We start from the raw sequence: 24,563 nt of genomic DNA, 5'->3' as shown, positions 1-24,563 counted from the left end.
TTTCTCAGAGTGTACCACAAATCATCCATCTTTCATGCAGGTCACAAATACCAGAAAATGCAAATGCTTCTAAGTCCACCTTGAATTCTGCCGTCCGTGCTGTGGCAGATGTGGCACACTTACTGACACCAAAAATCCAAAGCTGATTTTCTAGGCTGGGGTAGAAGAGCTTAGCTCCCACTAAAGAAAAGGGGGTGTCACTTCTCCCCATGCACACACACAAGGGAACAAGACGCTTGCGATTTTAATGTGTAACTCTCTTTTATGCACGTGAAGAAAATACTGGGAAATCTTTCCTCTTTGTTAACAGAATTTTTAAAGAGAGAGCAGCCTGCTCCCATGCTAAGCAGCCACATGAGCAAACACACACACTTCTGGCAGATCAGGAGGTTGCCCTCTTCCTTTGCAGATGAAAAATGGAATCTGATGTATGAAATACCTCTTGTAATTAATCAGCTGGCTTGTTCGTGCCTCCTAATCTCAAATTTGAAAGTTGTCTGGAAACCTGAAGTACCTTGAGGATAAAATAATGGGCATTAGGCTTATTTTCTAGCAAACCAGGCTTTGGGATCCTGCCAGCATTAGTCAGGCTTATTGGACCATACCTAATCGAAGCAGGGAAAGGCATGAGCTTCTGAAGCCTTTGACTACCTGAAAGTTTGGAGAGTGACGAGCAAGAGTGACCTCTCCCAAGCTGTGAGATAAATAATAAATGGCCAAAAAAAGACACAGAAACCTAAAAATAAAGCCCAGCTACACTGTGAAACCCTGTAGGATCAGCGAGGATCATTTCACATTTCAGCATTTTCTCCATTTTATTTCAGGGGAAAATTTGTTCACAGAGCACCTCACTAAGCAAGGTTTTTGCCCCTTGCTACTTAACTCCCAGCCCCCTGTAATGGATGATTCAGCATGCAAGTGGATCTGGGAGGGGAATCTGCACACCTTGGCTGCAAGCCATATGATCTCCAGGAGCACAGTTGTCCCCTCACGTCCACACTGAAAAATGCCACCGGCTCTGAGGAAGCTGCTGCTAGCGAGGGCCGCAGTATTAGGAACTGAAAGGATACTTGTGGCTTCTACTTTTTAGAAGGATAAAAGAGGTTTCTTCAATGAGAAATAGACTGAAGAAGGTGTCAAAATGGTTTATTTGACTCATGCTAACAAACGCTTTGGTGAAACAAATGGGGTTTAAACGGAGGAGCAGGAGAGACAGCCCAGCTGACCTAAGAGAAACCACAGGCTAGGGGTGGGTCTGCAGTAAAACCTGGCACTTTCTGGAGTCTCATGGTGGAAAGAGAGAGATGTGGGGGAAGGATGGTGAATCCTCGGACAGCTGCATCCAAGCTCTTACTTCAACGGGAATGGACACGCACTTACCATCAGGCTTAAGGCATTTGCTGCATTTGACCAGGATAGAGAACATACATTTTCCAGATCAAGGCACAGATGACTTTGGTGGCTGAGGGAAAGGTGATAGCAATGTTAATTCTCTCCAAGCCCCAGGGTCCAAAGGTGGGCTGAGAAACAAGGATCTCACCTCAAACTACAAAAGAAGAATTGACATAAAAGAGAAGAAAACTTTAGACACAGAGCTATTGCTTTTTAGAGTAATAGGACAGTAGTAAGATGGAGCTGTCTCCCTTGCTATATGCTGAGTGACAGCTTTGAAGGTACCTTCAGTCAAGGAGCAGGGGGAGATGGAAGATGCAGCTTACATTCAGCAGACAACTGAGACTGAGCAGCAAGGAGCTGTGGCAGGAACTGAAAAACAGGAACAAGTCAGAGTCAACATGCAGAGATGACGGTCTCTTCACAAATCCTCCTTCATGTGAGAATTTCCTGTGACTGGCAGTCAGGAAGATAAACCAGACAGGATAATATCGGGTATGATCACAGTGGGAATCTCACAGCAATAACACTGCAAAAGTTGGGAAGAGAGAAGAATAAACTAAGGGCAAATGGCAGAGGAGCAAATCACACAGAGCAGGGCTTTGGGAACATAGAATCTTAGAATTGTTTAGGCTGGAAAAGACCTTTAAGATCATAAAGTCCAACCGTTAACCTAGCACTGAACTAAAAGTAAACCAATTCCCAGGGAAAAAGGTCTTACCTTTTTTCCTACTGACATGTAAGCAGCATCTTGGCTCTAGCAAATGCATTTGGGAATAAACTCAAATAGTAAAGGCCATGGAACTGAGTGGCATTAGCAATTTCCACAGTTTACAACAGTGCAATTTTGATTGATCAGTTGTGCTTGCATGTGACAAGGCCCAGTCCAATATCTACTTCCACTGGAATAGATCCTGCACGTCACTGCTGACTTGCCTGTGTGTACCCTCCATCGCCTGCTGCCTGGGTCTCACTTTACAGAGTGTGGGTCAAAGGGGCCTGTTTCACATTTCTGTTAGACATACTGTATTGTCATATATAGTCATCCCCTTTTATTCGATACCACCAACAGGATACTTCCCTCTAGTAGGACTGCTGCAGGTTTTATTTCACTACAGGAACAATGCATCTGCTTAGGTCATTTCTATCATGCATCTTCTGTACCTAGTCTCAGTAGATGGACATTTTTAAGCATAGTGCTCATTCAGCATCTCCTTGTCCATGTGGCATGTGACAACAGAAAAGGCTATTTACAACTCACTCTTAATTTGGTTTTAGCCAAGAGGTGAAAGCAAGAATCACTATGGAAGGTGGAAGGTGTAGGTTAGAAAGAGAAAAATATATATTTTTGGCCATGTGTTACTTCTGTACTAGGAAACTAAGGTCCTCTTTCACGTAGAAATTCGTTAGTGTTCTGTTTTTCTTTGAAGTTTCTCAAAGAACGGCTTCTGATGTCACCAGCAGTGCCATTATTTACATGGCAACTCATTTGTTAGCCCATTTCAAGCACTGTTGTCATTTTAAGAGGCAGTTTATCATTCATTTGAACTGCGTAAATCTGCAAGTCCCAGGCTTTGCTTTGGTATCAGATTATGCTCTGTTAGTCAAGTGCAAATTCCCCTCCTCTTTTCCATCACATTGTAACTACAGTCTTCAATTTGCAAAGGAATAGTCTCATACAAATAAAATTTTATCCAACTCCTACAAATGCCAGGAATCTTGGATTAATCTTGGCTTCTGTTATACCGCTTCACAGTCCATCTCTGATGGAGAGGGTATTTTTTCCCAATGAATGAAATGAGATGCTTTCAAGACACTTGACTAGTTTTATGGCTTTCAAAAATAGCACTGCATCTCACAAAGCACAGATAGTACCAGAGCTTTGTGTGAATTTTCCAGTAATGCCGTTGTCACCTCCTGGCACTGAGCTGCAATAGGACCCAGCCCATTGCTCCTCCTTCAGCCATCTGATAATGCGGCTGGTGACACTTTGGTTCTGGCAATGTAGCAGCCCTCCCTTAATTTTACAATGCAGTCTATAATCAGGAAGCACAGCGAAACCATACCACCATATTATCCATGTGCCTCTGGTGCAAAGTTCAAACTGGCTTTCTTGGTTTGCCCTCACTTAATAAGTGGAATGAGCCTGTTGCCTTATGTATCAATGCTAGATCAATCCTCATTTGTAATCAGCAGGGGAAAAAATCAGAAATTACTTTCACTCACTTACAAGTGGTGTCCAAAGATTGCTAACAAAGGCTGGATGATCAGAGCCTGGACTGCCTCCCTGCACTGCTTGCACTAAGTGCTCATCAGCCAGTGTGAACGTGCGTTTTGTGCATGTGGAAGACAATGAAATCACATCTGCTTCTTTTCATGGCACACAATGAGTGTGACTGTGGCCCATCAGGACCTTTTCCCAGCACTGACAGATGGCAGAAATTGAGTTGGTTGTAAGACCCCAAAAAGCTAATGAAAGCAGACATCTGCAGCACAGTAGCCTGTAGTTAAGCTACTTAGCAAACTCCCCATACAGAGAGAGAAAGAGGCACTTTCAGGGAGCACACCCCTGCCTTATTTTAGAAGTCTATTTTAGGGTGGGCTGAGCTCTATCCACTATTGGTCAGTCACCAGGCAGCCCAGGTGACCTACATTTAGGTAGATGACTCCCATCCCCATTTTATTCAGGCAGATGAAGTGCCACTCCAAAAATGCACTTCAGCTGAGTAACATCTGTAGTGGTGCTGGCTCTGCCTGCCCTCTTGTAAATATGTCCCCTTGAGAGGTTATTTTGGAGCACCTGGGAACAGTTTAAATTTGCTGTCCCCAGTCTGAAACAGTCTTTCCTGGCTGGCCTAGAGGTTCATCAGCTGTTGCTACTGGAAATGCAGTTTGCATCCCGCTGCATCAATAAAGGTAAGTCAAGTACAGTAAGTGTAGCTCTAAAGGCTCATTTTATTTATGTTTGTTGTTATTTGGTACATACATAACTTTCCTGTCAGCTGGACGTGGCTGCAAGAAGGCCTGTCTCAGTAATACAAACAGGGATCCTTCCAGGGAGAAAATGCAGTGGCTCATACCTCTTTCCCTAATTGTTTCTTTCAGCTTCCAGAAAACAAATTTCTATTTGCAGGATATTTTCCTGGTGGCTTTTCCCTATACAAAGGAGACCCTGGGAACAGACACACGTGCCTCTCTTAATTTCAGAAAGGGACTGTGATAACCACACAGCGTGCAGCAAAAAGGATGAATATGACCAGTGTTGCTAGAACACAGCCAGCCTCACAGCTGGGTCTAAACCCTATAGGCAGTTAAACCAAAAACATAATCACAAGCATTAAATTACCCGTATAAGCCCATCCATTGGACACGTCCAAGAGATGTAAGGGGTAATAGAAGGGACAATCACAGAGTAGCTCTTCTCTGTTTAATTAACTTAATGCTTAAAGGAGTCTTCCCTCTACCACAACAAGTGACCTCTGGCTTACTAAAACCTGTTTTTCAAAGTATTTCCTTCTTTCCAGAGATGAAGATCTAGAAACAGATTCACCTCTATCCCTTCTTGTAATTTCTTTGACAGATTGATACCACCACTGTTAAAAAAAAAAAAAATGCATCTTCTATTACAGCTTTTTCTAGCTTCCATCATTTGAGCTTGCTCACCCCCTGTTCTTGTTTCTTGTTGAACTCTTCTCACTAGATTAAGGTATCTGTGTGCCCTACCTTCTCTTTTTCCCTACTTCAGCTGCTATAAAGCCACTTCACAATAAATAGATTAAGTCCTCTCAGAATAAAACATTTTCTCAGACTCCTCAGGCTTCAAATAATCTCTGCACCTTTTTTATTTTCCAACATCTAGTTCAAGATGCCAGCATCAGAATTTCATGCAATATTCCAGTTCCAGTGAAATTGCTTCCCTGCTCCTACTTGTTTTTCTCACGTTTATGTAGCTAGGCATTAGGTTTGCTTGTATTGCCAGAACATCACAGTGGGACTCTGTTTGCACTGTGGCAGCCCCGAGACTCTGCTCAGCATCGCTGCTTCCCCAACTCTGCAGATATAGCCTACAGTCTATGCTTGTGTGACCCAGCCGTATTAAAAAGCTTTATTTGATTAGACTACATACGCTCAATCACAATTTCATATAGTTGTCATGTCCTCATTATTTCTATTCCACTAGCATATGTGATATTCACAGATTTGTTTTAAATCAACAGGATTATGAGGGAATTGGTTGGTCAACATTGGTTTTAGTACATACCACCACCATGGGATGCCACTAGAAACAGACTCATTCAGAGAACATTTTACGTTAGCAACAGCTTTGCAATCTGCCATTTAGCAAGTTCTAAATTCATCTTATCCAAGCTTTATTGACACTAATTGCTCATTTTTGCAACCTTGCCATGCAGTTGCTCATTTTTTAAAAACTCAGATTATCCTATGGCAGCAAACAGAACACATTAAACCACAGAAATCTTTTATGTCTACACAACACTGTGTATCAGCCAAACATGTAATTCCCAATAAAATCAGGCTGTTCTGACAAGACTTTTTTTTTAATAGCATAATATTGACTGTCATGAAATTATATTCACACATTTTATATCTATTTACGTCTTTATTAATTAAACCTTGTTTCAGTTTTTCCATTATTTTGCAAGGGTAGCATCAGGCTAGCAAGGTGATTGCCTATATTAACCCATTTTTCCTTTTTACTGTACCATCACCAGAAGATTGAAGTAATTGTCTGTATCTCTTGATGCAAGTTACCCAGGTTTGGTGCTTTATAAACAATAATCTTAAAGAAATGGTAGCACCTTCCCTGCTTTCTAATGGACTGGAAAACATTTAAGGTGGCATAGGCATATCACCTCCTTTTCTCTGAGTACAGAACAGAAATATCTACTGACATCTTTTCTCGGTTGCAGTTATGAACGGTCCTGTTTTCACCTTGCAAACGCAGTCTTTTATTTAAATTTCTTTTGTTTGTACTATGGCTTAAATAGTCCTTCTTGTCCTAAACCTGACAGACGTATTTTCTGTAATTTCTTTACCTTCGTGTGTACTTAAATTCTAACTGATAGCTGTTTTTTTTCCCCTCTTTAACACTGATACATAGCACTAACTCTGTGGCTTAGATTTACTTCTGTATTACATTAGGAGGTTTAAAGCAGGTAACGATTATATCTGTATAATAAGAGCAAGCCAGAGGGGGTAAAAAGGTTAACGAAATCTCCTCTGTCACAATGTGAGAAAAAAAGGCATCTCAGACCACTCCTGGCACTCCAATCTTTGGCTTTGCTGGCCCATCCAAGCCATGTAGAGCACCTGACACCAATCTACCCTTAAGAGGACCAACACCTTCAGAGCAGGAGGTTTCAGGCTTGGTATACCACAAGTAAGGAGGACTTCTGGGTTGAAACCATTGTTTCAAGCTCTCTGCAGCCCTGAACTGCTGTGACTCTACTGAAGACAGTGAGGTCATCTTTCCAAGGTTTGCCTCATAAGAAAAGAACAAAAATATTGCAAGGATCCTAGAGACTGGAGGCTTGAATAAGTTGCCTGTTGAGGTTAGGCATTAGTGTAGTGGCTGCAAAATCTGGGTGATGACTGAGATGACCTGTGCAGAGCTGCCATTACATCTAGCATGATGGGGCAACTGGTAATGAGGATGACAGAGTAGCTTGTGTGGGAAGGATCAGCAGGTCTCTAGTCCAAGCCCTTGCTCAAAGCAAGGTCACCTTTCAACCCGGACCAGGCTGCTTGAGGATTTATCTTGTTGGGTCTTGAAAAGCCTCCCAGGATGGAGATTGACTGAACAACCTCTCTGGGCATCCTATTCTGCTGCCTGACTGTCCTTGCAGTGAATGTTTTTTTCCTTTATATCTAGTTGGAAACTGACTGTCTATCATCCAGCTGCCATGCCCCACTATCACAGCCTAGCTCCATCTTTCCAGTGACCTCCTTATAGGCATCAGACATCTGCTGTTAAGTCTCTCCAAAGCCATCACATCTTCTGTTGGAGGAAGCCCCTCTCTCAGCCTCTCCTCACCGGGCAAGTGCTCCTGCTCTGATCATCTTGCAAGCCCTCTACTGGACTCATCACTAGTGCCTTTCTTGTATTTGGGGGGGGGGGGGGGGGGGGGGAAATGACAGTTGGACTCAGTACTTCAGATGGGATCTCACAAGTGCTGAGTAAATGCTTCCTTCAGCTAACTGCTGTCGTTCAGCCACAACCCTTTTTCTCCACAGCTTCTCCAGGTCCCTTAAGTGCTTGTACCCTGCCTCCTTTTTCTGTGTCATTGCCACTTCAGTACAAAATTTGTCGCCCTGCTTTTGAAACTCACACAGCTCTGCCTTGCAGTCTGCCTGAGTAATCAGCATTCAGAAATAATAGCGATATTTTGAACAGATGAGAACGGGTCTGGTTTTGCTAATGCTGACTGCTGTGGCAGACTATACAGCAGAAACCAAAGAATATCAAAAAGCTCTTCCATCCTTTCCCAGAACAGAAAGCAACAACAGTGGATCAGTTTCCTACAGCAGCAGCCGTGGGGGCCTTTTGTGTGCTAAGAAAATATGCCTTCTCTTCCCAACCTACAGCAATTTGTATCAAGGAAAGCCTCTCAGCACTGCCTCGTTATTTATTCTGCTTGCATGGTCCCTTGGTGCAGTGGCTGCGGCCAAAGGCAGACTCAGCATGAGGCATCGCCAGAGAATGTTAAAAGCAGGAAAAGTCCCAGAAGCCACACAAACAGATGCAAAAATGTACATTCTCTTCCCACTCCAGAAAAGCACTGACTGTTAGTTGCTCACAGACTTCACGGAGCATTTAGGCTAAGGAGCCCTGGAAAGTCAGGGGAATAATTCTAGATGTTGTGAAAATGGGTATGATTCCACACATAGAATACTCAGCGTTTCATTTTATGGTGTTTGCCTGCATCACTCGCTACAACAGCCAAATAGCCCTCTTTGAGACCAGACTTGCCTATTAGGCAAGGAGCAAACCTCCTGTCATGGTCTCCATTTTGGTGAGCTCTGAAACATATGCACCAGTAAGTGTGCCCAGTGTGGCATAAAAAGAGGAACTGGGTACCCCTGCGAGCTCATGGAGAGAACAGGATGTGTAATGTTGAACTACTAAAATCAGGCAAACCTCTATGGCTTTTCAAACTTCTGTTTGTTCTTATAATTTCACCACCTTCTTCCACCTGCTCTGTCGTGCTCCTTTCTCAGTCCTGCACAAGCCTTCTCTGTCCTTCCCAACTGGTGATCCTGGATGTCACCTTGCTTTGCCAAGGCCTTTTAAATTCTTCCTGGTAGGGTCCATCTTGGGCCTTTCTGCCTATGTGCTCTGAATCCAGCCGCACAGCAGACAGGGTTGAAATTCAGCAAGTCTGTGGGAAATCATGCGAAGGCAGAGGTTTTTGTGTTCTTTGGCAATGTAATTTTGAATAGGGAAGAGGAAAGGATTCCAGGAGGGAATTGGTGATCAATTATAAGACTTAACAGCGAGAGGCAAATCTTGACTGTGTCAGGGTACATGTGGGATAGGTTCAATAAAGACAGGAAAATTAACCTTTTGATCAGAATTGTTTGGTGAGCAACTAAAAGGACAAGCAAAAGCTGAGGGAACTTATTTATCATGAGCGTTTTTCCTGTCCTACAGCTGAACCTGTTGCAGTTGCTCTCCCCAGCATTTCATACTGAGGTCACCAGGCCCAAATACCCAAATAACTCATTTAATTATTTTGCAAAACTGACACCATACATTCTGTGATCTGTAATACTCAATGAAAGAAAACACACACACACACACACAAAAAGAGAAGCTGGTGACGCTGTGGCTGGAGTGCTCCATTTTAAAGCAAGGCAGTTGTGCACTTTTAATACAATGATTAAGGACAAGAGCCCTTTCTTGCATACGGGTTTGTTGACATAAATCTGAATTTTCCTCCTCTAAAGGAGGAAAAGCTGGGAAGAATCAGTCGCTGAAAACAGTATGTAAATCTGGTCAGTACACTACCAGCCTAGGAATGTATTTCATTCTAGTCACTGAAACACAAATATTGACGGTTGTAGGAACAGACTGAAAGTTCATCAAGTCCTCTTCTAAACTGGGAACACGGAGGCTAATTTAGACCTGATTCTCAATTGCTTACACTGGTAATGATGTACTTCAAGGAAATACATTGTCATGGACACAGTGAGGTGAAACAGTCTGCTCAAACGAAACAATGGTTTTTTGTTATAAGAGCTTACAGGTCTATTCCACACAATCCAGTGCATGTGGAAGATCTTTCTAACTCAGGGAGATATTGCTCCTCAGATGCTACTGATTTCTGGATTACAGCAGTGTGCATCGGTTGTGCCAGCTGCTGGAAAAAAATACCTGCCCCAGACATGGATGGTTTGAATACATGAGACAGATGATAAACAGTGGGAGACTGTGACCCTCATATTACAGTGGCTGGCCCAGAGAGGTTGAGTGAATGCACTTGCCAGAGGTGATGACTGGAATTAGCAGCAGGACCAGGAGCTGACTTATTAGGCTAGTTATTCTCCTTGAAACAATCAGTCACTGAATGGACTACTTTCTCTCTAGTGATTTCTTTCTGAGCGTGCTTTGCTTTTTAGAAGGTGGTGAAACGTAACCAAATAACATGTTCATTACTGATGTTTGTCCAGGAAGTTTCTAGTAGCATCAAGCTCTTTTAGTCTGTACAATGCCGGTTTCAACAATCCATTTGCATCACATTGGGGAAGTCCTATTCATGCATCATTTGCAATATGAAACATCTGTTTTACCTAAAACAAAGATAACAGACAATGCAGTCTCAACACTGAAGGGATTAATTTTTTAATCTTTGTGCACATTTGTTAAAATAATTTACCTTTTAATTTCAAGCTTTAAAAACCTGTCAGACCAAACACTAGCCTGCAAAGATCATGGTGATTTAATTAAAAATGTATAAAATGTCAAAGCTGGCTTAGCACTCGTGTGGAAAGGAAATACTGCCAAGTTTCCACCCCTGTCTTGAGAATGTATTGGTTTATATGAATTGCACTGGAATGAAAACAATCTTTTCAGTCAGAATTATAAATTAAAATGAATCAAAGTATATTCACCTTTGATGGCAACAATGGCACATACAAAAACATATACAATCTCTAGTGAAATACTTACTTACTGAAACTGTTTTATGGCCCATTCTCAAGATTTCATGTCAGAGGGATCAATAGGTTTCTTTTCAGCTTTGGTAGTGTATTTGTATATTCACATCTACAATAGTTACTCTGTCTCAGCAGAGAACTAGCCTATTTTACCCTAACTAAAGCCTCGTTATGCCATCTTAATACTAACACATAGCTCTCAAACTCAAAACACTTGCTAAGTTTTAACAGTGTCCAAGGCCACCCCATAAATTGGGAGTAGCAGTACAATTAGTCCTGGAGATTTCTTGGCTCTTAGGTCTACATTCAACTGTTAAGCCATCTCTGTCTGTCTCTCTTTCCTGCACCCACTCCCACCCCCCTTTTTTGGTCTACATAAAGCTTTGTAGGTCATAAATACGTGTAATGTCAAATCAGATACCCCTTATCACAGCCTGCCCACTCACTCAACAGGAAAAATATAGAGAAAAGAAAATGAACGTATGTTCCTTGTCAAGGAATAAACCATTGTTTATTCACCAAGAGGGAGAATATTTTTCACTTATCCCTTGAGGGTTCATGAGCTCTTTTCTTCCCTTTTCCGGCAATACGTTCCTTATGCTATTCTGCCAACACAAAATTGCCAAAACCAATGAGCTAGTTTTTTTTTTTTTTTTTTTTTTACAAAGGTACCATATTTCTATTTAATGTCCAAGCAACATCTTCATAGATAGAGTTGAAATGTAAAGCAAGCTGTTTCCTAACAGCAGTGGAGGCACCTCCCAGTGATATTAAAGTGATAGCTTCATGAACATAAGGGTGTCCCTGGTTAACCTGTCACACAGTATAGCAAGATGGCTGAATCCCTCTTACCATGTTGGTACCAGACAGTAGGACAAGGGGTGCAAAGAACCACTTGTGTCTTCTCTCTTTGTACCCAAACAGGCACAACCAGACAGATATATTCAGTGGTATTAACTCCTGAGGCGTTCTCTCCTTACGTTTCTTTGCAACATCTGTTTCTACATTTTCTAAGGAACTATTTAACACATCAGTGTCGTATACCAGGTTTGGTACTTCTCTTGATGTCTAACCTAAACCTTTCCCTTTTCTATTTCCAGCTGTGACTGTGAATTTCTTCATGTTAACCCCTCCCTCCTCCAGTTCTACAGCAAAATAAACTTTCCTTAGGTATTGAAATGCTCTTCTTCACAATAAATATCCTTGCATAGAAATATTATTCTAAATTAGAATCATAGAATCACCCAGGTTGGAAGGGACTTCAGAAGTTCATCTGGTCCAACCTTTCATGGGAAAGGGACCCTAGATGAGATTATCTAGCACCCTGTCCAATCACATTTTGAAAACCTCCAGCGATGATGACTCTACCACGTTCCTGAGGAGGTTGGTACAGTGAATAATTGTTCTTACTGTGAAAAAAAAAAAAAAAAAAAATCATATGTTGAGATGAAACCTCTCCCAGTGCAACTCGTACCCGTTGCCCCTTGTCTTCTCCACGTGGCTCCTTGTGAAGAGGGAACCTGTGTTCTCTTTGTAGCCACCCTTCAAGTACTGGAATATTATGATGGTGATGAGGTCCCCCCTCAGCCTTCTCTTCTGTAGGGTCCTTTGGACCCTCTCCAGTTTGTCCATGTCTGTCTTGAACTGGAGGGACCAGAACTGGACACAGGACTCCAGGAGCAGCCTGAGAAGCATGAAATAGAGTGGGATAATCACATTTCTATCTCTGCTAGTAATGTCCCTGCAGACACAGCCCAAGATCCTATTTGCCTTGAGCACAACACTGACTCATGTTCAGCTGCTTGTCCACCAGGAACCCCACAGGAGAACCTCTACTGCTGCACCGATTAACGCTTCCTAGCATTGTGTTGTGAGTCCAGCTACCTGACCTGACCGTAATAATATGCAAATCTTCTTGTAGTCCCATCTTCAAACAATTTTAGGTGCTGTTCCTCAGCCTCACTTTCAGTAGGCAAATGCTTATTTTTCAGTCCATTTCATATCAAATAAAACCACGTCAGCATCTCACTTCTGACAACTCAGTCAAAGCTGTGGTTTCTTTGACTACTACGTTTCATCTTGTCCAACAGTCTGTCCTTTTCTGTATGTTTCTTGCCAAAAGCCTTGGTGAATTCCAGGGGAGGAAATACTCTTGTCATCTGCACTGGTTTTTTGTACGACATCGAAACAAACAACTGTTCTCTCATGTGCAGTGACACATTAATGCCAAATTTCTCTGCTTCACCTCCACAGATCTCCTTGGTTCTCAAATGACCCATAATCTGTGAAGCAGGAAGAAAGGGGCTGAAAGCCTTGAAACACCAAGCCTTTTCTGAACCCTATAGATTGCAGTGTCCTGCTTGTGTAATCTGAAGCTGTCACTGGTGCATGGATAAAAGCAGCTTAGTTTAGAAGTTAGCGTGTAGAAATGTTCAACTCATCAGATTTAACAGGCCTTCAACTGCCCTCCAGATGTGGTTCAAAGAGTAGGCCTGAATCAGTGTGTTGATAACTGATCCAACATTCAAATTTTTTACTGAACTAGATATTATTTTAAGTAAAAAAAAAAAAAAAAAATCTTCTTTTTTGGTTGTTGTTCCCAGAGACACAGATAAGAGACAGAATCTCACCTGCTTTCTGGCTCTTTTCATTCTTTTGTTTGGGGTTGTGGGTTTTTGGTGGGTTGTTTTTTTTTCTCAGGGAGTGGGGTGGGGGGTGGGGGGTGTTCTTCTTTACCCATTTGGATGGGTTTAAGAAAGATGTGTTTTCACACAGGGAGAAACTTTTTCCTCCTCTAGTTTACAACTGAAGAAGTGTTCTACCTTCTATGTTGCTTTCTCTCAGTTCAACAAAAAAAAATTCCTAAAATATGACATAAAAAGCTTATGGTTATCTCATATTGAAAGTAGCCTGGCATTTTTTCAGACTGAGCTAAATGACTGGGAAGAGGTAGAAAGGAATGGGCAGAGAGCTCAGATTTATGCCACAGACCTGAAAAAAGTTTACTCTTTTGACTGAAGTTAAATCTCCATTTTTCTACAGGGCTGCCTTAAGCATAACCATCATAAAGAGCTTAAATCATGTTGTAGCTTATGGGTATTTCTGTACTGTTGTCAGAATAAAGGTAACCCTGATGTCATGAAATGCCAGTAACGCTATGTCCAACATCATATAGATAAGCTAAAAGCAATGTAACCTTTACAAAAAATAAGGCTGCTGTTTAGCTATTGCACATATTGGCTATCCAGCACCCCAGGCTAGAAAACTGGATGACGTGAATGTCTAACCTTTAGTGCGAATGTACTTGTATGTGTATTCAAGCTTCGGGACCTGTGACTTCCTAACCAAACTCATCTTCTAGAGCAGAAAAACACGAGATGAGACGTTTTTCAAATTACAGGGAGGAAAAAAGAAAAGGTTTTGGCTAGAGAATGGAAGACACAGATGAACTATCTAGCAGGGGATAAGAAGAGTGATTCAGTCACTGCCAAATTAAAATGGGAGACATGCAAGGGGCTGATACAAAGCATGACAGTAAGAAATAGAAGGGAAAATAAGTTATGTCACTTCAGACCTAGTCAGGCACCATGGACCCGGTGCTTCTAAACAGCCCGTGAGTCCACATCCCCCTTTCTAATGCCCAGTCAGCTTTAAGTGTAAGATTGTAGGTTAAATGGATTCAATTGTAAATGACAGCATTTATCTCTCTAATTACCTGCTGGTCCCTGTAATTTATTGGACCTGCAAGTCTATCTCCAGGAAGGTGGGAACAATTCAATTACTCCTCAAGCAAAGGGAAACTTGGCAGGCACAGATCTGTAGCTACAGGTGCTGAAAGTGATCTCAAGCATAATATAGAAGGTGTTTCATTCAGGTAACACCTGACTGGGGGTTCTTGGTTGGATTCTCAGCTGGAATTATGATGTACTGCTCTGCTTCATATTCACAGACAGAACATATGCTTACTTCAGCTTTTAAAAGTAACCTTTTAACCACAAAAGCATACATGACATTGCACGCTTGTTTCACTTGAATATTTATGCTCACTACTCTTTCTGAGTCTGAGCAGAAGGCAACAGCCTATAATTAGTACAGCCTGACAAGAGATCCATAAATTATGTTTTCTTTTTGTTTTCTGGGTGATTGTGTGACTTCGGGTTTTCTTTAGCAGGAGAACAGCACATGATTCTACTAAAGAATATTAATGACAGACTCGGTCCTGCTCTCCACTGGCGAGAGATATTCCCCCTAAGACAAGGTAGGGTAAATAGGAAAGGCACACAACTATGCCCAAGTGAGGTTGTGATTGTCTATGGCAAGTCAATCGTCTTTGGGTTTTAATGTGTTTACCGGAGTGAAAAGCTGAAAATATGAAAATAGAAAGTCTCTGCAGCCCAGTGGAGTGTGGGCAATGGCTGTTGTGCAACTCATTTAGTGCCTGCAGCTGCCTTCCAGATCCTTTCTTGCCAGCACAGTGAGGAGTTTATAGGGGAAAGGAAGCTAATTCCCACAGTGGCACATAGAGGTGTGGAACAGCGCTACACACACTTAACTGCATTATATACTACTTTCCTGAGGTGATAACCCTCATGCTATGCATGTACATAGATAGGCATTTGTTTTTAGCGCAGCCTACTTCTCGGAAAAATGTTTGGAACCTCCTTTCAAATAATATTCTTATCAGCAATTTCTTTTCTTTTGATAAAATGATGAAAGCTCATGCAAATACAATGCAAGCCAAACGGGGAAATCTCTCCAGGATTAGAGTTGCTGAATGGCCAGCCTAGGAGTAATACCAACACATCCCTAAGCGGAAGGACAGCACCCAGCAACGCACGCACATATCATACGATAATGATAAACTGCAGGTTACCACCTTCTACTCCATCTTTATTGACTACATATCATACGATAATGATAAACTGCAGATTACCACCTTCTACTCCATCTTTATTGACTATGTATACGTTGGTAGCTTTCCCAAAGAAGCTTGAAGCAACCTGAGACTCAGATTAGGAAGGCACCGTCTTCATTACAAACCTCCATTTCAGACGTACTCAATCTGCAAGGCTTGTCCTTCTGTCTGTCACTGTAGTAAAACACTTGAGATAAAAACCAGGGGAGTCTTCCAAGACCTTCTGTCTTAAACTGTTCGTAGTATATTGGGCAATAGTTTGGAAAAACTTTGTTGACACATCTTAAAACAATTAGTTATTTACAAGTTTTAAGTAGTCCATTCTCCCGTGCCTTTGTTATTAACTCTTTCTTTCATATAATTCCCTCACACAACTTTGGTTACCTTTGGTAAGATGACCAGCTGATAGCAGTTCAAGATTTTCTCTGTAATTCATGAGAAGAAATACAGATTTCACTATCCACACACAAATCCCTGTGGAGGAGCTCAGGCACGTAGCAGAGAGAGGTAAAGATGTTGCATCTATCCTGCCACAAGGCACGAGGGCCAGAAGCCCTGAGGACGGGGTGCCTGCAAACAGCCCCCCCCCCCCCGCCCTTCCCTGCCCGTGCTTTCAAAGCCTGCCCGGGATGGGCACCAGCTGCACTCCCTGGCACTGGGGATGGAACAGTGTCACTGGGGCAGCCACGATGGAGTGCCCAGTTCCAGCTTGTGGTGGGGTGACAACAGCTGCACCCAGACACAGCCCTCTCCTCCCAGCCTGCCCAGTGCCTGGCTCTAACTGGTTAGAGTGTATTTCCTAGCTTGGGTCCTAGAAGGACCTAGAAGGAGATGTTGGCTTTGTGCATTCCCATGACAGATAAACTCAGTGTGGTTTTGGTTTTTCTTCCTCTTCCAAGATGCTGTGTAGATTTCCTGTGTGCTGTAGCAGTCTGTTGTGGTGCCTGAATTGCGCCCTAGGTCTTGTGCAGTGCCGATATTGGAGGGGGGCATGAAGCTTCAGTGAAGTCAGTGGAAATGTGATGTGTGTATGCTTGCAAAAAGGCCAGTCAATTAAAAGATATCATACTATAGCTCGGGTAGGATGACTGTATACTGTTACCATGGCTGAAGACCTTTTGTCCCTTGCTCCCAGTGATAAGCACCTGCCAGCGTCACTGGGAATGCAGGACTGTCATGGAAGTGAGAAAGATGCAGCAAAAAAAGCCATTTGAAGGAAGTTAGAGTAAGAAAGGAACACAGGTACACAGGTATCTCTCTGCATAAACACATGCAGCTGATAGTACCAGCTGTTTGCACGCAGACCGCACTGCAGTGGCTGCTCCCTGACCCAGTGCGGGTCTGACCACCTCCTCCCACTGGCGTTGGCTGCTGGCACCTGGTAAAGTGGTGAATCTGACATCAAGAAACAGCAGTGACCGACCAGTGTTTGTGCTTGGGACGCTTACAGCCATGCCAAGCCACCTGTTTTCTGCCCGTCTCTGCTATTTGCTCTCTCCAGCTCATTAGCTGATGGTCAACATGGACAGCAGTGGTACAGGGCACAGCTCCATGTGACCACTGTGCTGGTCTCATGTCTCACCTGCTGCAGCTGTAGAAAGCATCTGTTACTCCCCCCTTGTCCCCTGCTACCACCCCTGCTCATGAGGGAGCCATCCTGCCGCTTCTTAGCTCCTGGGTGATGGGGAGGGACCGGTAGTGTGCAGCCCAGGGAGCCAGGGCAGAGGCATTCCTCTCCCTGTCTGCTGGAGGCTAGATAAGCTTACCGCTAACCTGAGACTTTACACTAAGGACACCAGGAGCTGCACAGCAAGGTTTAGTTACATGCAGATAAGGAAGAAGTCACATTAAATTGTGCATGAAATAAAAACTGACCCCAAAGTGGAGGTGGCGGGGTCAGATGGCTGACCCAGCCTCACTGAGGCTCTTTAGCTGCATCCTAATGGCACTGCAATTTCCACAGCCTCCAGCTCCACAATCCCTCCTTTGATGTGACTCAGTGATCTTTTCAGGCAGTTTATTCCACAACCTGATCTGCTTTAGCACTGAGGAAGGTTTATACCTGACCCGAATCTCTGCTTCTTTACACAAAGCTGATGAGGCCTTCCTTTCAACCCTCACAGTTTTGGGTAAGCAAAACTGGTTTTCTCTTGCTTTTCACATTTCAGATGTTTGTACAGCATTATTATCTTCCTTCAGATTTTAACTTTTTATTGAAGCGATATGAGAGAGGGGAAGAGAGGGCATACCAAGACAGGGATAGATAAAGATTTCCATGGTAAGTTATGGGAAAAACTGAGAATGTTATATATATATGCACATATATAGTGTGTGTATAGGTCTATGTCTAGGTAAATACCTGTGGGAGGATGCTTATGTTTATTTTCACAACAAAATATACAAACATACACAAGCAAAAGTTAATTTACGTCATAAAAATGTTTAATTAGTTGCTCTTTTAAATGCTACACAAAAACTCTTCCCCTGAAAAAAAAAAATCTGAATAGTCTCTAAACGCAGCCAAGCTTCAAGCAGAGCAGAGTCTCTATGAGAGGGGAGATAGGAAGGATTTTATTCCCTTACATGCCACTTACTGAGCTTTGTGAGCTTTTTTTTTTTCAGAGCAGCTGGTCCTAGAGCAGGGTACTGGTGCAGATGCCTCAGGAACCTGATGCTGTATGTCAGACTTTATCTCTCCATTTCTAACCGAATTTATACATCCTCAAGAATACAATATTACCTGAATGCACAGTAAAGGAGTCGCAGAGCACAGCAATATGGGCTGGTGCATGAGCAGAAGCCCTATAATCTCCATTGCCCATATGTCATAATTTCTTTAGCTCATCCATGTGCTTCCGCAGCCTGTAATGCTGGGTCTCTCTAGAGGCACCCTACCAGACATCAGGCACCCAGTGCTTCCCACAAGCACGGGATAGGTGATGACAGCTTAGGCTGCTGCTCATGTCCTGGTAACACAGAGGTAGGGGCTGGCGCAGTCCTGGGCTTTATGCCTCCTGTCCCTGTATCTCTGCACAGCACGGAGGACTTGCACCCAGGTACTTCATAAGGGGTGATTACAGCTCAGACCTGCACTTGAAATATGGCTCAGGAGTACACAGGACACTCACTGTGCTGCTGTGTTGGGCTTATGCAGGCTACAAATTTTGTGTAGCCAGGCAGGGCTTTGGGTTGCAGGTACCCAAAAAATCCTATGTCTCCCTTTAGGGACAACTGCTGACCCGTGAGACCTATGACCACCTTCCCTCCCCCTTGCAGAGCTTACCTTCAGAGCTCCTCTCCCAGGCAATTTGTGTCTGTGTTCTTAGCTGAGCTCCTCAGCTTCTGCACTGAAAAAAAGGTCACGGGCACACCATTCTCTGTGTATGAAGAAAGGCTCAGTGGTTTTCTTTCTATGAAGCCTGAAACACATTTCAGATCTTGAAAACTGTTACAAAACCAGCAACCCTCCCCATGATTTAATTTGCAAAGGCACTGACTTAATTCCCAGAAGGCAGTGGTAATGCTGGCTGTAATCAACAGGGCTGTGCCTAAGAGGAATAGAATTCCCCTCCAAGTAATTTTTACTGCCTGGGTACGTAAGAGCAGAAATCCCCGCAGAGCACAGATAGAAATGCCCCCAGTATGACTGGGTCTGCCCTAGTGGGACAGATTGGTGACGGCTTCCCACCAGCTTTACCTCAGTGTAAACGTGCTGACAAAAAGAGCTGGTGTCTCCAGTCTCAATAAGCTTAATTAACCTGTACCTTCAGCAGCTAGTTACTGTTTAAACACTATGATGCTTACCAGTTTCCTTTAACCCTAAATGGCAAAATGATCAGAGGGGAAACCTGGAGGAACAGTAATGATTTGCAGCCATTCAGAGCCCCCGTTCTGAGGGAATCATTTGCCATGTTTGAAGCCGTGGCAGGGAAATACATGAGAGATGGCATTTCCAATCATCGGCTTCTGAAAGGCAATCTGAGTGCAGCCTGCCTGTTAAAATCTGGTGAGAACTGAATTATGCAGAGAAGAAAGGAAGACTGTATCATTTGCACAGCATGCTATGTATTCTCTCTTCCTCTCTCTCTGTTATCTTTCTGCCTCAGCAGCCTTCTCTAGCAAAATACTGAAATACAATCCTTCCTTCTGAGAACACAGTGAATAATTCTTTTCTAGACAAATTCAATCCCAGGAAAACCACTGATCTTAATGGCATAGTAGCTGGTTGAACAAAGTCCCAATTAACTTTATGGTGTAGTAATCTGAAATCTACTATTAAAATTTTAATTAAAAGAGGCTGGAAGAGAAAGACAGACATTTTATAACAATCATTGCATGAGACAATTTCCTTAAAAACGTGCTTTTTAGTAACCGGGATGCTTCTCTGGCGGGTCGGAGCTTGCATATCACTGCAACTGCCCTTCATGTTTGCACTTCAGTAAGATCAAGCTGCTGCCAGAGCGTGGGCCAGCCAGGAGCGTGGTGTGCAGCACAGACGGCTGGGGTTGTCAGCCGTCTCCAACCCCTCTCCCACAGGAAATGTCAAATACAGGAGAACTGGGAAACAGATTTGACTAACTTACAAAACTATTCCCATTCGCCTTCTGTGAAGCTTGTCTGTATTTATTTACTTTCTCTGCCTTCCGTTCCCTCTCCACATCAAGAAGAAAGGTAACTTTTCAGGCCTGAACTGAGACCACACCTAATTTATTACCTGTTTTTTTTTCATTGAGAAACATATCTGGGTTAGTGCATTTTACATACTGGTTCTCCACTATGTATCTATGCTAATCGGTGTTTTCCTTTAAATTGTAAACTTATCTATATTAAATATTTCTTTGTCTTAAGGTTGATAGATTCCCTTATGATTTTATCATCTTATCTGCATTTCTGTTGTTTGTTCAACAATAAAAGTTGTCAGGACTGAAGGAAGAGTTTGGCTGCTTAAGGAATGGCTTCAGTATTAAGAGAGCTGCTGAGAAACAAGTTCATACTTGATGATTCCATATTAACAGAGGTTGACCTTATCTGAGGGCAGCCTTAAAAGGAAAGTCTGTTCAGTCCCAGGCTTGAGAGTAAACAGACAAGTGGTTCTTATGTAAGTAATAATAAGTGTTTACAACATTGCTCGGATATCTTCATTGTTCTTAGTTGTACTTTTGCAATACTTTTGTTTGTTTAATTTCCTTTCTCTACTGTAATCTTAATGTAGTCATAATGGATTTGATTATATGTTGTTGCTCTTTCTTGGCTTATTACAAACTGCTGGCAAACAATTCAGAGCTCAAATGTGCTCCTGCAAAATCAGCTGTTTAGTAACACCAAATAACAAACATGCTCTTGGTGAAGAATCTGTAAAGCGAACAAAGGGACGTTTCTCTGCAGTATGCTAAATAAGCATGCTGCCTGCAGTTGGCAGCACAAACGACAGATGAAGAAAAAGGGCAGTCATAGAGACGACTGCTTTCTGAAGCTTACACAAAATACGTTTTTCTACAAAGCATGCATCACAATGTATCAGAAATGTTGTGGAGAAGTGTACAGGATGTGTGAAAACTTGTTTGGGATGACCTGGATGTCTGATGTCAACTTCTCTTAGGAATAACACTCTTGTCCCAAATTTGTAACAGTACAAAACCTCACAGCCTGTCTCTGCTTTTCTGTTCCTGGGAAGCAACAGTTTCAATGGAAGACCTTCAGTCAGGTCTTTGAATCCTTCTGTTGGTTCCTACTTCAGTATCAGATCAAACAGGCTGCTTATTTTCAATACGAAGGCCCTCAGCGCCTTGCCGTAGGGATAAGGATTCTCTCTGTGTATGTAAATATATTTTTGTTTAGCTGTTTAGGGGCTGTTTAGCTGTCAATACCAGGTATGGCAGAGCGAAAGGGGGAGCTGAGAGCCCCCAGCTCTTACCAGAAACAAGCCAGGAAGACGCCTATTTGTGAGCCAGTGGGTAAGAGAGATGCCAGCACTGGGATATGTAGCAGCTTTATGAAAAATCCAGCTCTTCAGTGCCTTTGCATCTTTTGCAGGCACCTGCAACAAGCTGTCATTTGGGGCCAGATGTAATACTGTGTTCAATCCTGAGATATTTTTTTTTTTCTAATAGCAAAAGAGAAATAAAGCTTTTACTTACTAGTTTCTGCTGAAACAACTTTGACACCTCCATCACATTGCTATCCCTTGGCTTGTAAGCTCTTTTTGCCACAGGCAGTTTCCCTCTGCAGTGTTCCTGATTGCCACAGTAATAAGACAAGAAGATAGTAATTATAATCTGCTGGGGTTTGTTCATAATAATAAATAGATGCTGCATGTTTCCTCAAGTGAGCAAACCCACTGTGTCTCACTTTTTAAATTTTTAGATTTGAACTGATCACTCATGGAGTCATTTTATGTGCATATACATCATTTAGACTTGCATCCCTGTGGAGGACATCTTGCACAGACTGAAGTTTATTTGGTAAAACATGAGCACATGCACTCCTAGAGCTGAACTGGGCCTTCAGGGAGCAAGTGGTGGCTGCCCAGTCGCAGCTGGGTGACTGTACTGATTAAATTGAGGGGTATTAATGCTGTTTCCCTAATCTGCTCTCATTCAGACTGAGTCTGAGCAACGGTCTGAACAACATGACTGCATGCCTTCGAGCAGAGAACCCCTTGCTAAAGGAACTGGGATCATAGGTCCAAAGAGGGATTTCTTCAGCCCTACCTGCCTGACCCAGCCAACACAAAATCACACATGACAAAATCTCAACACGTTATTTTTACAGACACTGACATGTTTTCCAAACAAATCCATGCAACCATTTCAATTTTCCCCAACACTGGTCTTGACCTGGGCTGCATTGTGGTGGGCGTAAATAGCATAAAGTGTAAATATTAAAAAGCCACCTCACAGCAGACAGAACTGTGTAAGACACAACTGTCTTACATCAGTGAGACACACATGTAGAAGGTCAAAAGACCCCGAAGGTTTCTTACTTTCTTACTGTTTAAAATACTTTTGGAATAGAGGTCAGGCATATAGTCACTCTGAAGAGAAAATTGTCCAGATCCTAGGGTCTGAGCAGACCAGCCACTTCTGTATAATGCTGGCACAAACAAACACTGGTATGTCCCTATAAACCCTAGAAAATCCTTAACGCAGAAACAGCAAATGTACCATGACCAACTTTATTCTGCAGCATTTTCAGTACCTGATGCCTTTGTCACCACCGCCTGGTATTTTCCTATCAAGGCTGTCTCTGAAATCTGCAGAAGCTGTCTTCACCTGCTCACTGAGGAGATCTGGCTGCACAGTACGAGCAATGCCTGCTCTGCAAAATGCTGCATTAGGTTCCCGTTTTCTCCCAGGTGAAGTTCAGACTTGGTTTTGACCTGCTACGCCAGATGGGACATTGGCTCTTGTTTGTGGCCAGAGGAGCTGAAAACAGCAGAGAACTTTGCTTAATTGGGCTCTTGCAAGAACGAGCATTGGAAAGGGGGGGGGGGGGGGGGCGGGAAAGAACCTTTTCTTCTTACAGAGATGCTGGAGGCCCACTTGCAATAGGGGGCTTACCTTTGGAGATATGACTATCCAGACAGTGTACTACATCCTCTCTATGCATGGTCTTGTTCATCACTTCATCAAGGGTAGATGATGCATTTGGCTGATCTTTGCCCAGGTGAGGCCAGAGCAGATCATGGTTCTTCAGCCTGCGTGGGGTAAAATTCTACTCCTTGACACTCAGCAGAGAAATAGAAGTTTGTTTCAATGAGATTGGTACTCCTTCAATGTGTTTCCTAGAATCACAACCAAGAAATTGTACATGCAGCTCTATGAATATACAGCAATGCCTACAAAAATGCAGTACTGCAAAACTGAAGAGTGTCTGTCTCAGAAAATTTTGTGCAAATCTTGCCTGTTCTATTCTTTTCACTGTCATTTGATCAAAAGTACAGCTTTACAGACTAAAATATATAGAATTGAAGGAAGACAGCATATGCTATTTTAGTGAGTATATTATCTAAAGTAGGCCTTCTATCTTTTTCAGACCTAATTATTACATCATCTTCATGTAGCTCAATTTACGAGTGAATTAAATGCTTGTGTGAGTGCTTCATACAATGTGAAACACAGCTGTGTCAATTGTAGAGACAGAACAGGGCAACATGTTCTAGACACTGAATTTCATTTTTCTACTGTGTTTACAAAAATATTCTTTTGTAGCAAATATTTTTCCCACTCCCTTAGTAATACACAATTGTATTTGGAAGAACCATAGAGCATCCACTCAGATTGCCATAAAATACTGAATATTTTTATCTGTCAAAGAAAAGACTGTGAGTTTAGTGATCAAAACAGCAGTCTCTATTAAAAGCATTCAGCTGGTTCTTCGTAACCTAGCTGTTGCCAAACAAAGACAGATTAAGATTAATTGCAGTAATTAAACAAAGGGACAGGCTACAGCATTAGTAGCAGCAATGTATCACATTCGTTGTTCCCAGATACTTTATTCAACAGGAAAACAGAAAATCACGAGCTCTAGTTCGTTATGCACATTTTCTATAAGAATTAACTCTTAGGTTGTTACTCAGCTACAAGGCATGTGCACATATAGTTTGCCAAAACATATATTACTTTAAAAATCCCTTTAGCTAGTAAAAACAAGGCAGATTTAGAACATATTTCTTGATTAGATTATAATTCTCTAAAATAATGAGAGCAATTTTTTAAACTACCAATTTCAGTCTTGGGTTTCAAAATTTGTCTGACAAGTTGTAGTGAAAGGAAAGGTGGAATATAGATTAGAGTCTAGCAAAAGGTCTTGTTTCAAACAGAATCAGGAATCATCATCATCTTCTCACTTTTCCCCAATGCATTTTTTTTTACGTGCTTTTGGGTTGGTTTTGCTTTTCCTTTTTGTTTGTGTATTTGCTTTAAAAGACATGCCCTCTGCCTGAAGCCAGTTTTGGTCACATTACAGGTTCAGGTTACAGTGTCACTAAGCTCTCAGCAGGACACTGCAAATTAACTGTATTGCATTTATGAGACTTGGCTGTGTACCTATTCTGAAAGTCAAGATATTGGTGGCTGTT

General features: G+C 42.4%; 1 long non-coding RNA gene across 1 annotated transcript; it reads right to left on the bottom strand.

Moving 5' to 3' along the window:
* Nucleotides 1–1,141: 1,141 nt before the first annotated feature.
* On the bottom strand, nt 1,142–18,991 carry LOC114017715 (uncharacterized). The gene is made up of 3 exons (XR_008731998.1): nt 18,768–18,991; nt 1,678–1,764; nt 1,142–1,546 (listed from the first exon to the last, which is right to left on the bottom strand). It is a non-coding gene; the product is annotated as an uncharacterized LOC114017715 (long non-coding RNA).
* Between the last annotated feature and the right edge of the window lie 5,572 nt (nt 18,992–24,563).

This window comes from Falco cherrug, chromosome 4 (assembly GCF_023634085.1).
Source record: "Falco cherrug isolate bFalChe1 chromosome 4, bFalChe1.pri, whole genome shotgun sequence".
Taxonomy (NCBI): Eukaryota; Metazoa; Chordata; class Aves; order Falconiformes; family Falconidae; genus Falco; species Falco cherrug.
Note: the sequence above shows the minus strand (reverse complement) of the source record. Positions and strands in the feature narration are given on the sequence as shown.